Genomic DNA, 16919 nt, shown 5'->3' with positions numbered 1-16919 from the left:
GCATATGTGCATGTGCACTTAGACATTCAGCTGCAGTACTGCTATTTAGCCCTGAGTTATAGAGAAAGCTCCTGATGTTGTAAATTGGGGGAATGGAAGAAAAAAAAATCTCTTTATTTTGGCGTTTTGTTGAAGATTTTTTTCCTTTTTTATTTTGAATTTAAAGTGTCTGTAACTCTGCTGTAACTCTGAGGTTAAAAATCAAGTTTGTGGCTCTTAATATTTTTCCTCATAGGATGTGATTGTTGAAGAACATGCACCAAAAGTTACTTTCAGTAGTACAATGCTTTGCTGAACAGTAAGAAATTGTAATTTTTTTCTTGGCTGTTAAAATATATATACATATACATATATGTATGTACATACATATATATACAATCTCACATTAGCCCTCAATTTCCTGACTCTGGATGACAATAAGTCTGACATGCAGATTTAAAATCTAGTCCCAGCAGTATACAAATAACTTTATTAAACACAAAAATTCTGGCAGCCTACCTAGAAAAACAATTTCTATCACATAACTGTGAACTAAAAGATTTAAAGCATCAAAGAAAATTATTAGTCATATGACTCTTTGCCTCAGCCTTTAAGATTAATAATGAGAGGCATTTAAAAAATTATTGGTAGTGATTTTGAATGTTTATGTGGATTGAAACTTCTAATCAGTGAATGCCAATATATTCTTGGGAATGAGCCTGGTGCCTTCTTTTGCAGTAAAAATTATAATCTTAATTCTCCCTCAAATTTTTACAAATGCAACTAGCAACTTAGGCTTTTTAATAATTAAAAATATGCATTTCAAACGTGAGAATATGTAAAATCAAACTCGTATGTGTTCTCTCTATTGACGATTTATTCTGATTCAAATAAGCACTATCAAAAATCTTAGTGCAAAAATGTGTTCCAATGTTTCTGCTACTCAAAATGGAAATTCTCTGGGCCCAAAAGCCTTTGGGAAAGAGTCATTTCCTAAAAAATGTAAATTTTAATTTCAGGTAATTATATTTCCCAAATAACTAAAATATGCCATTATAAGACTTCAAATTAAGTCAGTATATTTAATTTTGGGAATAATAAAATATTATTAACTTTAGTTTTAAGTGGAAAGGATGAAATTTAGATCTTTTCCCCACTACATTTTACAAGGAACACATCCCTAAAGTTTATTAAAGAGGATAGGAATCCCAAGACCCTTTTATTTGACATTCCATCAGAAGGACTCCAAAATTAGGCCATCTATTCAAAGTGAAGTTGCTTACAAGTTAATCAGTTACAAGTATATCGAAATATAAATATTGGTTATTTACACTAATAAATAAGTGATTTGATAATGCATACTTGAAACATGTAAACATGGACTTGATTCTTTTGGAGGGAAGCCCTTGACTCTAACTATGCAATCAGGTGAACTCTATGAACCAAAGACCAGATGATGCTAATCTAACTTATTTTTCACTAACAAATGGTCATCTTTAAACTTAAATGTTGAGTGGCAGTGTTGAATTTTCAAGCCACCACGTTTATACTTATCAGAATCTACAGATTTCTAAAAGCAAAGTCTGGAAAGTGATGTAGCTTAGGATCTGAGGTCCACATCCTTAGGCACTTCTCATGAATTATAAGACTAGAAACAAACTTCAAAGTTCATCTAGTTCAATGCCCTTGGTCATTTCCCAAACTGGACAATTAAAATCAAGAGAGGATTATTTCTCAAATATCATGTCTAATTCAAAGACAGTTTTATTTTCATTTTAGAAACTTTTCAAAATATTTCCACAAATATTTTAAGTGAAAATATAAATAATGACTAAAAATTACTCGGTGTAAGTGGAAATTTGCTGCAAATTTATTTCTACATTTAAATATTGGATAGTACTCTTTAATATTGTGCAAAATAGTATTATTATGTAAAAAAGTAAGTCATTCATTCAGGAAAAAATACATTGAAAATATCTGGATTTCCACTGTTAAAATTGTCACTACTTGTTATGTATATTTCTATTATTAACCCACATAAAAAGATATATAAATGTTAGAATTAAAAAGTGGGATGTAGGCATAAAAATGTGACTTTAAATAAAATATAGGCAAAAATCTACATATCATGTTGCATCTTGTTTTTTTTCATTCAAAGTAGATTATGAACAGTTTTCATGTGAATTTTATTTTCCTAAAATATCATTCAATTGATGTGAATATGCTATAATTTTAACAAAATCCTCTATTATTGATCATTTAGAAATTTTTAATGTTTATCTATTATAAGGAATTCTATGTTGGATGTTCTATATGTATTTTGTATATTTAAATAATTGATCATTTCCTTAACAATTTGTGGGATGATTTTTGAAGAAAAAGAATTTCTGGGCCAAAAAAAAATGTCTTTTTTTAAGCACTTGATATCTGTTTTGCCCAGGAACAGAGAATAAAACTATTCCAATGTCACTTATCAAAGACCTAAAAAGAGCATGCTACAGGGACACTGCTACATCGATGTTCATAGCAGCACAATTCACAATAGCAAGACTGTGGAACCAACCTAGATGCCCTTCAATAGACGAATGGATTAAAAAAATGTGGCATTTATACACAATGGAGTATTACTCTGCATTAAAAAATGACAAAATCATAGAATTTGGAGGGAAATGGATGGCATTAGAGCAGATTATGCTAAGTGAAGCCAGCCAATCCCTAAAAAACAAATGCCGAATGTCTTCTTTGATATAAGGAGAGTAACTAAGTACAGAGTAGGGACAAAGAGCATGAGAAGAAGATTAACATTAAACAGGGATGAGAGGTGGGAGGGAAAGGGAGAGAGAAGGGAAATTGCATGGAAATGGAAGGAGACCCTCAGGATTATACAAAATTACATACAAGAGGAAGTGAGGGGAAAGGGAAAAATAATACAAGGGGGAGAAATGAATTACAGTAGAGGGGGTAGAGAGAGAAGAGGGGAGGGGAGGGGAGGGGAAGGGGGATAGTAGAGGATAGGAAAGGCAGCAGAATACAACAGACACTAGTATGGCAATATGTAAATCAATGGAAGTGTAACTGATGTGATTCTGCAATCTGTATACGGGGTAAAAATGGGAGTTCATAACCCACTTGAATCAAAGTGTGAAATATACATATCAAGAACTATGGTAATGTTTTGAACAACCAACAATAAAAAAAATCCTACTATAATCTAACATAGAAAAAAAATTTCTAATGGAAGTGGAAATGAGGTAGCCCTAATTTGAGAGAAGAAATCAGAGGAAATAACATTCTAATTCTCATTTGGAGGCTTTTGATTTAAAACCCAAATAGAGAAATGCCATTCAGTATGTATCACATTTTCTTCCTCTGACTTTTGTTTTATGCTTTATGAAGAATTGACTCTTGGGCTCGGGCTAGGTCTCAGCAGTATCGCACTGCCTGGCATGTGTGTGGCACTGGGTTTGATCCTCAGCACCACATATAAGCAAGTAAATAAAATAAAGACCTATCAACAACTAAAAAAAGTAAAAAGAAAAAAAGAACTAACGCTTGGTTGGGAGGTAGCTCCATGCACAAGTCCCTGGGTTCCATCCCCAGCACCACGGAGGCAAGGTGGGGCTGGGGGAGGTGGGGATTAACACTTGATGAGAGCAAGAGAACAAAATAGAAAAAACTATTTAATTTGCCTTGATTTTAAGTCCTTTACACTCTAATTTGTGAGTTATCTTGTGTGAGAAATAAGAAGTCTGGTGATCCATTTTCAGAATATAGTATTTAGCCTTAAATGTAAAAATGGGATGTAAGAAAGGCAGTCGGAGGAGAAATAGAGCAGAATGAAAAGTCACACATTAGCACCACAGCCTATGGATGTGGCAGATCCAAGGTCCATGCATCTGAACAGCCCCTTGACAAACAGGAGGTGGGGGAAGAGGTCAGCTTGACCAACAGAGAAATCTGTTAAGAAATAGTAATTCTGTTACGAAATAGTGTTTTAGGTAAAGAAGTAAAAGCTGCATGTGTGTCAGAATGCATTCACCCTAGGAAGGCTTTCCCACCACAAGAGAACAAAGGGAGGTGGGAACAACTAAAGGTATATTTCTTTAAAAAAACCAAGAAGAGACAGTAAAACCTAAGCAACAGTTGGTTGCTTACATACACCCCATAATACTCAGCCAATTAGGGACCAGGGGAGGGACTTTGCACTTCAGGGGATAATCTGTGTGTACCTGCTCCCTCCAAACGCCTGGTCTTGCAAGACACCCAATCTTGCAAGACCATCATTACAGATTAAAGTAAAGCCTCATTTTTTACTGTACCTTGTATCTCTTGGTCCGTTCTTCAGGTTTGGACAGGTGAGCATGTTTCTTACATCTGAACAAGGGTCTAAATTAATAAAGCATTTTCTTTGAGAATATTTCCCTCAGAAGTTCAATTGATTTTATGAACAAATGTTTCCATACCTACTGAATTGTGCTAATTTTTTGTTTTGGATTGTTGGATTTGGTTTGGTTTGGTTCTGGGGATTGAACTCAGGAAACACTTTATCACTGAGCCACATCCTCAGCCCTTTTTCTTTTTTGAGACTGGGACTTGCTACATTGCTGAAGATCTTGCTAAATTGCCAGATCTGGCCTCAAACTTGCAATCTTCCTGCCTTAGTCTGCCAAGTTTCTGGGATTACAGGCATGTGCCACCATACCCAAGCTTACCTTTTTCCTTTACATATCACATTTTTCTCATTGTTTCCCATCAGTTTCTCCTCCAATCATAAAGAAGACTAAGAGATAATCCAGCTTTTTCCAGCTTTTAGGTACACATGCACACTATATAATTTAAAACTTCTGCATATGTATTTTGCATCAGCATGTTTTCATAGATAGGGTAAAAGGCTGGGATCAAACCCAAGGCCATGTGCACGTGCACATTAGGTAATCACTCTAACACTGACCTCCATCTCCAGCCCAGGAAGCTTCTCCAGAGACCATAAGCTCTCTGTCACAACTCCTCAACTCTGTTCCAGTAGTTTAGAACAACCACAAATGATATATAAATGAAGGGGTGAGGCTGTGTTCTAAAAAACTTTATCAACAAAAAATAGGTAGTGGTGAGATTTGGCCTGTGGGCTGTAGTTTTTCCTCTCTGTACGAATCTCCCTTTTCATTTCAACTTTACAAAAACTCAATCATAACAATTTCTCTTATTGAACAAAACCCAACATTTGCATTTCTCAATTTATTTTTTAGAATAATTTCTATAACTCCATCTATAGATGTGAACAAAATCAAAGTGACCTTCAACTTTTATTTTCCTCCCTCCCTTTTTTCTTCCCTTCCCATCCCCTGCTCTTTCTTTCCAATAATCCCATGGTTGTTTTCATTTGCTTTGTGTAGGAGTTGATTTGTGCTTGCTAAATTGGCCAGTCTTCATCAAATGCACATCTCTGTGGAATTTGTCACCTCTTGAGGTCTTCAGTGGTGGTCCCTAACTTTCCAGTCTGATATTCCAGATAGATCCTCAATCTCAGAATTTGTTCAAACTTAAGAGAGTCACTGAGCTTTCTTCTTGGGTCCCACTGGGAGACTGGATGTGTCCAAGTACAGCATATTCCTGGCCTTTTCTATGCTCAACAATGGCATCCTTTGTTATTCTGATGTAATTCTTCTTGTGTGGTACAGAACATACCTCACATTTCTATAGGCCTGACAGAAATGTCTGAAGGCTAATTTTGTTCTCATTACTGTAATATACATTGTTAATTTATACACAAACTTATTTACTTTTATTTATGGGATATTTGCATAGCCTCCTACCCTTGACTGTGCACCATAAACACTCCGTTACTATTACTTAGAAAGCTAAAAAGACTTTTGCTGTGAAATGTGTAACAACTGTATGGATATGTTCCAAAATGTCTGATTTCTCACATCTTGCAAATAATAAAATCCAAAGGAATTGACTCATTAAGGGAATTATGAGTCAAAATAAATTTTATGCCTAACTTAAATCCTCTACAATATTTGATAAACAGTGGAAACTGCATGAAAATAGAATATTGTTGTAATACTTAGTGTAATTTCCCAATATTCCAATTGATTTTACTCATGTATTAGAAAATTATATGGATTTCAAGATAAAAATTTTGAACATTCAGCCACAAATTTTCTACTGACTTTTTTCGTAAGTATGTGGTGCATCTCTTGTATTTTAAAACACTGGCTACTACGTGTACACTTGCAGCTATACCACTACTTCTCTCCCTTGTCTACTAAATTTCTTGAAATAATCATGAATTTTAATACCCATTCCCACTTGTCCCACTCCTTCAACTGGCTGCAACACAGCTTTCTCTTCTACCATGCCACTAAACCACTATTGTCGAGGTCACTGGTGAATTCATTTTTGATAGGTGTTCTGAGGAATTTTCACTATTTGTTGACCACTGTCTACTTGAAATGCTTTCTTCCACTAATTTCTATAATCTCAACTTCCTTTAAAAAAAAATTTTTTTTTGAGAAGTACTGAGGAATTGAACCCGGGGTACCTGACCACTGAGCCACACTCCCAGTCCTATTTTGTATTTTATTTAGAGACAGGGTCTCACTGAGTTGCTTAGCACCCTGGACAACATTTTGTCTGCCTCAGCCTCCGCAGCTTTTGGAATTACAGGCATGTACCACCGCGCGGGTTGTGCTTGCCTTTTCAATGTGAAATATTTTCTTAAGGTTTAGTCCTAGGTCACTTCTGAAAGAACGAACAAGACTCATAGGAGAAAATGAGGAGCAGCTCTGCATATTTATAGAGCCGGGGTGGTTTGACAGTTATGACAGTTTAAGGGTTGAAGGGTTTGACAGTTGGCATGGGCTGGTTTCTGATTGGTGGGTAAGGATCATGTGAGCCAGCAGGGCTAGTCTGATTGGTGGGTAAGGATAATGTGAGCCAGCAGGGCTCACTATTGGCTGGCTTTTCTGGTGGGGGGGTGTTAGGGAAGTTAGTCTTGGGAGCCTGGGCGACTCCCAACAACTTCCTCTTCTTCCTCTGCACATACTCTGTCAGTGATCTTATTGACTCTCACTGTTATAAATTGTACTCTCTGGGGCTATATTTCTTTGTTGAGCCTCAGACTTGTGTACATTCCTGCCTATTAGAAATGGCTAATTTGGTGGCTTCTGGGCTTTTTAAGATAAGTATATTCAAAATCGAACTTACCTTCACTTTTACTCTTCCTATGTGCTCTTCCTATGTGCTCCTCTGCTCAGTGAATTATACTACCCTCCTTCTAGTTGCCCAAGTCAGAAACCTGAGAGTTCCCATTGACTCTTTCCTATTCTTCAATCCAAAACCAAATTTGCAGGTGCGCTGGGGATGTAGCTCAGTGGTAGAGCATTTGTCTGGCTTGTGTAAAGCTCTGGATTCCATCCCTAGCCCTGCAGAAAATTAAAATAAAATAAAAATTTCATTTAGCCTACCTCCTAATAATTTTTCAGATTTGTTTTTTCTCTCTTCTCTCTGACCCCACCACTGCCCTATTCTAAATCACCCTACTCACTCACTTGGGTCATCTTCTAACTTGCTTATATTTTCCCACCATGTCATCCCTTACAATGCAGCAATGTATTATCATGATCACTGGAAGCCCTATTTTAACATGTCAATGATTTTCTGATGGTTTTGAGAGCTTTGGAGCGACTCATACAATCCTTCTTATCTGTTTAGACTTATTTTTTGCCACTCTCATTTCATACACTAAGCACAATCCACACTGAACCATGTATATTACAAGGATTCATAATAGAATTCTTTTAGTGTCTCTCCACTCTTCCAGAAACATTCTTAGCTATCTCTACTTCCCAGTGGCCTCTGGCTTCTGGTCATTTTTTAGGTTTAACTTATGTACCATATCGACCAGAAATTCTTTGTTGACCTCATTCCATCTCTCAGACTGACTAAATATTCCTGCCATGAGCTTCTGTACCCTCATATTTCTTCTACAATTGCATTTCACACTTTTAAGTTATTACTTGTTTGGTGTCCTTCTCTTTCCTGCTATTTTTTTTCATTTTGAATGTAATTTTTCCTGCTAAACTTTAAGAGGAAAAAGATGCAGATGCAATGGGTAACATCGTTCATTTACACTAAATGAATAAATAGTAATGCAGAGCCAGACAAAATGTTGTCCATCCTCAAAAAGTTAATGACTTAATAAAAGAAAAGGTATTAAATGAATAGATTTAAATGAATCACACTTTTGAGAAAGCTATATTCAAATAAAATTAAGTTCTTTGAAATACAGACTTTAGAAACCACTGAAGGGTTTAATCAGAGATAGGGCCCAACATATATCATTTAAAAATATTTTCAATTCTTCTTTTTGCTACATTAAAGGGAAAAAAGGAAAGCAACAATGGAAACAGAATCAGCTAATAAAAGATTGTTGCATTACTCCAGGTGGAAGCCATGAAAACAGACATTTACCTGATATTTACCTCCTTGGAACTTGAAGTTCATGATGATAGGATTCCTTCCCATTTCACCCCTGAAATGCCCTTCAGATAAATGAGTGGACAAATCTTCCTCCAACATCTATCCCGTCTCCCTACTCATGTATTACTATAAGAACCAAAAAACTTTCAAGTTAAAATAAGGTGAAGATCATGACAAGAAAGAAATAAGTGAAGGGGAGGGGGAGAAGAAAGAAAGGAAGGAAAAGAAAAAGAAACAGACTCTTGAGAAATCTTTGAACACCTGACAAGGTCCATTTTAGAGTGGTTACTTCCATTCCAAGTGTCCTCTTCTGGCATTTAAATTCTTTCTTTAAAGCTAGAAATAAGGAAGCAACATGTTTCTGCTTATTTTCTATTTTCTCTCACATAGGATCTCATTTGGTGATTGTGGTGCTTCTGGAAAAAAAACCCACAGAAGGACTAGCCCTTTTCAGTTGACCAGATAGACCTCAAAGGTACAGACATTGTCACAGGCAATTGTCTTCTGTGATGTATCTGCAGCAAATATTTATTTAAGAATTACAAGAGCTGGGCATGGTGACACACACCTGAATCCCAGAGGCAGGGAAGGCTGAGACAGGAGGATTGCAAGTTCAAAACCAGCCACTGCAATGACAAGGCACTAAGCAACTCCATGAGACCCTGTCTCTAAATAAAATACAAAAAGTGCTGGGGATGTTGCTCAGTGGTTGAGTACCCTGAGTTCAATCCCCTGTACCCCCACCCCCAGAAAAAAAAAATTACAAGAGAAAGGCTTGAGAGAAGCTGTCATGAGCAAACTAACTCCTTGGGGTGGGGGATGGGCAAGGAACAAGGATCATAAAGGAAGAGAGAAAACAAATTGTTTTTGTTTCTACCATGCACTGTGTCTGCTTGCAATCAATAGAATTAATGGCAGATAGGACTCTGGAATGTAAGAATACCTGAGGAGATAGACACAGACTGCTTTCACAACAGGCATTACAATATTAGACTGCTACAGTCACATTTAAAAACATCTTCTCTACAATACATTACAATAAAATAAAAGCTAGTTCTCCGCAGAGAAGAAGCTACAACAATGGAAAAAATCGACTCACCACCCTAACAATTTTAATTATATAATGTGTGAATAACCAGTTTCTAATTAACTTGCACAATGTTGAGGCCAGTGAATCCCAAAAAGGATTCCTATTTTGCAGTTGTGTATTTTCTTCCTGGGGTAAGTCATAAACAAATTTCTTCTTCCTAATTTAATGGTTGGTGACGTCTCTCCCATTTCCATGACTGATCTACGTTGGAAAGTTTTCTGTCCTGAATATTCAATATCAAGATGGCAGTGGCTTTGGATATTGCACTCTCCCTTTAATAAGGATACTCAGCCTAAGACACTTGCCCACTTTCCTTCCTCTTCTGCTGTCTTCTCCCCCCTTCCCTCCCCTCCTCTTTTTTCTTCTGATTTATGCTCATTAAATTTCTAAGCTAACCTCCTAATTGATACAGTGAACGGGAAAGAAACTTCTTTGTGGAAGCTGTCATAGTGGCACCCCCTCCTCCACAGAAAATCTTAACTAAGCTTTTCCAAAAATCTTCACTATAATCGTTTTAGGGCTATCAGCAAAAGAGTCTCTAAGCAAAAAAATTCAATGTAAGTAAAATTCCTGTTTTCCTGTTGCTCTATTTTACTTGGCCAGTGGCCTGGAAGAAATCAGCACTCCAGGTGCTGAACGGCTCTTTACTAGTTTTTCACAAATATTTATCCAGTATAGTAGTTTGTAGAATTTGTTTGCAAATGCAAGATGTGATTTAAAAAAAAACAACAACACACAAATCCTTTAACAAGGCCTCTGGCCTTGAGCTGGGCTTCACAGAGATGTCTACATTTCTAAGATAAGTTACCAATTGGCCTCCATGGTAACAGCTGGCAGGGGGAGGAAAAAAAGGGGAAAAGAAGCTCTCCCCTTCTCAGGGGTTGTCCTTAAAGGGTTAACTTGCCCTAAACAGTGAAAGAAAAAGCTGCTTTTATGTGAACTTCTACAGACTGTGAACTTCTGAGCCCCTCTCCTTACGTGCTGGGTATAAAGTTCTGAAATTACCTGAACTCAGGGTTCAGGGGATTAACTGATTACAGCAAAATCTATATCCTCAGAGCCTGGCTGCAGGCAAATAAAAACTGTTTCCTTCTGTCTTCGGTGCCCTGCCTCGTCTGTCCCCTATAACACTATGAGTACTCATATTATCCAGGATCATACAGGCTATTTTGTATAATTTCTGATATAGTAACCAGATCATAGACATTATATCAGATTCTAACTTCACTAGCAATATGACTTAGAAGATTATAATATCAATTCCTAATCATGTTTGGGCATAAGTTCATCATAGACAATATGTTCTTAATGTTGTTTATAAGAACAACTCAGAAAGATAACTTTGTTTTGGCAAATTAAACATTCTCCACTGAGCTTCCATAAACAAATAAGTAAAAAACAAAGAGATACTAGGAAGCTTTATCAAATAATGTTGTCACCCACACCCATTTTGCAGGGCTTTGTCTTTGTCTTTTATTATAAATTTCCTCAAGTTCTATTTCAAATTATTTACTTCTTAGAATGATGAAATAAATCAGACTTTCCTGTAATGAATGTAATTATACATCTTGTTCCTGGGATTAATTGTTGATTAAAAAGCTTGTTTTGATCTCTGAAAATCCTTTATTGTTTCATTATTATAGATACTTGGGAAACACTTATCAAAGATTTTGGTGTTGTATGGATAATTCCATGTCAGGTAGTTTTCTTCAAATATGTCAATAATGCTTAATAATATGCATAGAGTCTTAGAACTAGCAAATAACCACTGTTAGTAACAGTCTGTCTTCCTTTAATCAATTTCATAATCACTCATAACTTCTACATAACTCAGATCCAAACTACAACCATCCGGATTCTTGAAGAAATAAATAATCTTGACTCAAACTTCTAATTTCATAGCCTCTCATTCCTAAAGCTTTGATCAGAACTTATGAACTCTCAAGGGCTAGTACAACTAAGGCATTTTAATAAAAAAAAAAGCTGGATTTCTCCCTCATAATTCTCCTATCAGTTACTAAGAATATATTTTGTGACCGAGATCTTTTGGATAACTATTAATCATAAACTTTTACCATCCAGTAAAGACTTAAAAAATTCTAGTGTAACCTTTTTTATAGATAGGAATCTGTCCTCTGGAATACTCCAAATTACAAAAGGATGAAGTAGTTTCATCTGCCCCACTTCTGAGTTTGTCCCTCTAGATTAGGATCAGGGTAGGTAAAAATCATTATTCTAGCACAGTCACGAACTTGCACTGCTAAGGCTATAATACACCCCCCTGTATTTCAGAAGTAAGGTACAAACATGACGAAGTGCATACTTCTACTCTGTAGAGGAAAAGATTTGGAACGGACCCTGAGCCAGTCCCATTTCTAGCCATGACATAAAACCTGGACTTCATAGCTCGACAGCTCAGAGAACATGCAGGCCCTACAACACAAGGCAGCAGACAGCCTCACTGTTACTCCTTCTGCACTCCCAGCTCCCAAGAACAGCTTTTGCTTTCACTCTCCACTCTGAAAACACTCTTAGCCTGGATCTCTTTTACTTACATCCATCTTTACTTAAATCACACCTTCTATCAGAGGCCCATCTTCACAACATTGTGAAAATTTACCATCCATTCTACTCTCCCCTTGCAGTTGCAATCTCCCTCCTACTAGCACATGAGCTGGACAAAAGCAGGAATCTGTTGGCTATGCAAACCATTCTTTCTAATTCGTCTCTTCACCCAAATGTTTCCCTCTCTCACTGTGACTTTCTGACCTAGCATTTCCCATCCACTCACATTACTGATCTTGCTCTTCCTCTAGCATGATGATCAGTCCCTCAGATTAGTTAGTGCCTTTATGTCTTCATTGCCTAACTGTCCAGTCTGAGTCACATCATCAGGAACTTTAAACTTCCTTAATAAAAGTCCAGACTGCTTCTACTCATTTGCAGTTCTGTTGATCTCCAGTGCCTGGGAAACGGCTTTCCACATTTCTACTGCTGGCTCCCACACATTAAAATTAAAGTCATAAGATTGTGCATATGGGGACCACTGAAACATCTTCTACCTAGCCTAACTGTCCTCTCCTCCCAGCAATTCACCATTTCTTTTACTACCTCTTTGTTGACTCACTCTCTAGCACTGGCTTGGACCTTTTGCTTCTTCCTCAGCCACTCAGTCTAACCACCCAGTCTGGATCTTGCCTACACAGTGACTCTGAAGGCAAATCTGTAACAAAATACTCATGTAAACTTTCCTCCAGTTCAGACCAAATCCATGTTTATAGACCTCTCAAGTTTCCTGAATTTTCAGGTGCTTACTTGCCATAGTTTGTATCTATACTCTCCCCAAAATGGCCTGTGTGTTAAAGGCTTGGTCCTCAGCACATAACACTATTAGGAGGTAGGGCCTTGTGGAAGAGTAATTGGGGACATGTCTTTGAAGAGTACATGGGACCCTGTCCTCTTCTTGTCTCTCCATTTTTGACTCCCAGCTGCTATGAGGTAAATAAACCTTCTGCACCTTGTGCTCCCTCCACGATAGACTGTGCCACCCAAAATAATAGGACCAAGTAACCAAGGACTGAAACAAGCCAAAATTAAGCTTTCCTCATTTTAAGTTTAATATCTCAGGTATTTTTTCATAGTAACAGAAATTTACTAAACTAGTCAGCTTTTTGTCATTGTGACCAAAAGACCTGACAAAAACATCAGAGAGGAGAAAAAAATTTATTTGGGGCTCATGGTTTCAGAGATCTCAGTCAATAGTTGGTTTCCTCCATTCCTCTGGACCCAAGATCAGGCAGAACATCATAGTGGAAGGGTGTAGAGGAGAAAAGTAGATCAGGTCAGGGAAATAAGGAAGCAGAGAGAGCTCCATTCACCAAGGATAAAGTATATACTCCAAAGGCACACCCCCATGACCTCCCTCCCCCAGTCATACCCTATCTGCCTACAGTCACCACCCAGTTAATCTCTATCAGTGGATTAATGCATTGATTAGGCAAAGGTTCTCACAACCCAATCAATCATTTTACCTCTAAACTTTCTTGCACTGTCTCACACATGAGCTTTTGGGGAACACCTCATATCTAATCCATAACACTAACATACCTCTCTTCCTTTACTCTTTTATAGAAGAGGAGGTAACCTCCTTGCCAAAGTCAGCCTCTCTATATTTCACCTTTTCTCTCTGTTCTGAAATTTCATTCCATCATATAAATTCTGTCTCCTAAATCTTCAATCTTTTGTTCTTTTCCTCTAATGACAACTATGCTCATACTTCTCCAACCCTGTGCATCTTTTTACTTATTTTAATATATCTTTAAACTATCTACATTCAATATTTTCTTTTTGTATCCATCTTCTCATAAACATTTGACTCCTCAAACTTTTGACCATAGTATTTTGTTTAAATTTTTGATATATAATGTTCTTTATATATATATAAAGTGAGAAAAGGCCACTCCTCCTCTACCTTAATGTTTGTGGCATCTACCATATTTAATCAGTTCTTCTTCAGCCCCTCCTCTTGTTTAAGTACCAAGGACTTTCCTATTCTGCTCTTATTTTTCCTACTACTTCTCTGTGGTTATTCCTGTGGTTTCTCTTCTTTCTTTGACACTTTATATCCATATATAGAACAGATCTTAATCATTACCCTCCTAGTTTCTACCATTTTTTTCCCTTAGTGGTTTTGAATATTCTCAATGTTTACAAAACTATTCATTTATCCACATTGCTCTCCTGAGCTCACCAAAGGAAAGTAGATTCTCAGAGCTAGGAGATATTGGGGGATACCTTATCCATCATCCTCATTTTAGAGATGAACTGATTAAACACACTGACCAAAAAATTAAGAATGAGAATTCAGGATTTCTGGTGTCTTCCATATGGTTAGTAGCCTGTAAGGTAAGAATTTACCTTCTAGTCTCATTTCTATGAATAACTTGTTTTGTAACATTTGCAAAATCATTTAACATTTCTGCATCTGAATTTCCACTATGTCTAAAATAATAAATTTTAAAACAGCTGCCTCTAAAGTCCTTTAAACATTGATTTATGATTCTTTGATACTTGCTTTAGAATATCACTTCCGAATCACAGCCAATTATCTACAGCCAAAACATTTCTTTTTCTTCCCAGGGCAATGAAAATTTCTCCTTGGGATTTTACTGTCCTGTCAATGGTGCCATCATTCTCTTAGTAACTGACTATACCAGACTCACTGAGCACTGTTACCTCTTCCTGGTAAAGGCTGAGTCCTTGAAGCCCCATCTGGTTTCCAAATTTCTCTCAGTTCCAAAGTCTTTTAAGAGGTGCTCTTGAAGTGTCTAACACCTGTCTGTACACTTCTAAACTCCCACTTAGGGCTTTCCTGTTGCTTCTCAAGCATGAGTAGATGCAAACTGTGTGAGATCTAAATACTTATAATGGCTCCCCATCTAGACCCTCAGGCCGGTGGGCAGGCAAAGAGATAGCTTGGTAACAGCATCTGGCTGGCTCACCCTGAACCCTAGAGAGCATCTCAGCCCTCCTGGGATTGGTTCCCTTACAGACTTCCCAGAGAAATGAGTACCGAAATCCAATAGTGTTGAGAGATTAATGTCCTGTGGGATGAACTTGAACCAATAAAAGACAGGAGAGAACCAGTGGCTCTCAGATGAAATCTACTTCATTCTCCCTTCTATCAAATAGTTCCAAGCCAAGGTGATTCCATATAGTCTTTCCAGAAGAGTCCCAGGTAACTTAGTAACTATCTGTGTTTTGTGTAAATTTGTGGCCACATGGTATTTGATTTCACTCTTTTTTTTTTTTGAGGACACATTCCACATTTTATTTACATTTTAAGACTAACTTTAATCTCAAAATCACATATTCATACACCTATTTCCTTTTTGTTGACTTCACTTAAACTTAAATGCATGGTTTATTAAACAAAGACTGTAAACAAATATTTACCATGTTACATGTAACACACAGGAACAGCTTTTAATAGAAATCCATCAACCCCCCCCCAACATTTTTTATTATAAATACAGGCATCAAAACAATCCTGAACATATTTTTGATACTACTAGTAGTCAGCACCCACACTGCTTCAAAAATTACCACAATTTGTGACAATATTCATTGTACCTGCTATTTAAACAATTTCAACTGCAGCTCTTTCACTAAGGGAGATGGACAAAGCATGCCATTTCTGTTTGTCTTTCTTGAGATTTTACTTTTCAGAAACACGCAAGTTTCCAATGCATCTGACACTTCTTGTAAACCTGAATTCTATTTCGAGTATTCAGGTTCATGTTTAAATGACCGTGCCTTAACAAAAGAAAGAAAAATTGAGCTGCATTTTTCCTCCTGTTACCTGAAAACATAATGGGTGTACATATATTAAATATATCCTTACAAATGTCCAGGTCATGTTTACCAGCTGGAATTCTTTTACTTAATGTGGGTAATTTTGCATTGTGATATTTAATCAAGACATTAATATGAGTAGAAGGGTGTTGATTTAAGATAAGTTTGAGAATCACTAAAATTAATTGTTGTATGTTTGTCCTTCTGGTGGCTGTGGAAGCTTCATATTTTCTTTGGACATCATTAGACGTCTTAGCTCTTGAAGTACAACTTTAATGCTATATGAATTTTGCCATTTTGCTAACACTGGTATGCTTCGCGTGCATCCACCATTCCACTAGAATTATTTATTCCATTCCTATTAATTTTTGTTACAAATCTAACTGATGGAGGAGCTTCTGGGTATTGAGGTCCACATTCTACTTTCAGGCTATATATTCTGTTTTCATAATTTGTCCTTGGTGGCCCAATAATCATGCCTGTCCACCTTGTGTCATATCTTCATCATCTTCAACTCCCCAGCTAACCGTGCCATCACCTACTCCTTTTTGTCCTTCTTCAAGTTCTTCCAACAAGTGAAAATTACGAGGAACTTTAACTCCTTTTTGAACTACAGATTTGTAAGGCCTCAGTAACCAAGGAATTCATGGATCTTGTTGAATGGAAATTTTAGTACCTGTAGCTGAGCATGTTCATGAAACTCAGTGGTAGAGGACTTGTCTAGCACGTCAGGCCCTGGGTCTGATTTCCAGCTCCCAGCTTCCGTATTGTTTTTTTTTTCCTTTGGTGGGGGTGTTATGCTACAATTCGGGACCCCCAAAAGACCACTAGAGACCAAGATCCATGTAAACAGCAAAGAGGTGTTTATTGCAAGCTAGCTCGGTCCTCCATGCACACACACAGCAACTGGTGACGCTGAGAGGCCTGATTTCACTCTTTCCTTTGTGTCTTTCCATTTTCCTTCATTACTGCTTCTTTGAGATTTTTATCTCTAAATAAAATGTTATCATGC

The 16919-nt window shown here is 37.0% G+C and overlaps 1 pseudogene; it reads right to left on the bottom strand.

Moving 5' to 3' along the window:
* Window positions 1-15874: 15874 nt before the first annotated feature.
* On the bottom strand, window positions 15875-16416 carry LOC101959338 (ubiquitin-conjugating enzyme E2 variant 2 pseudogene; annotated as a pseudogene).
* Between the last annotated feature and the right edge of the window lie 503 nt (window positions 16417-16919).

The sequence above is a fragment of the Ictidomys tridecemlineatus genome, chromosome 14 (genome assembly GCF_052094955.1).
Source record: "Ictidomys tridecemlineatus isolate mIctTri1 chromosome 14, mIctTri1.hap1, whole genome shotgun sequence".
In the NCBI taxonomy this organism is placed as follows: domain Eukaryota; kingdom Metazoa; phylum Chordata; class Mammalia; order Rodentia; family Sciuridae; genus Ictidomys; species Ictidomys tridecemlineatus.
This window is presented reverse-complemented; position numbering and strand designations above follow the sequence as displayed.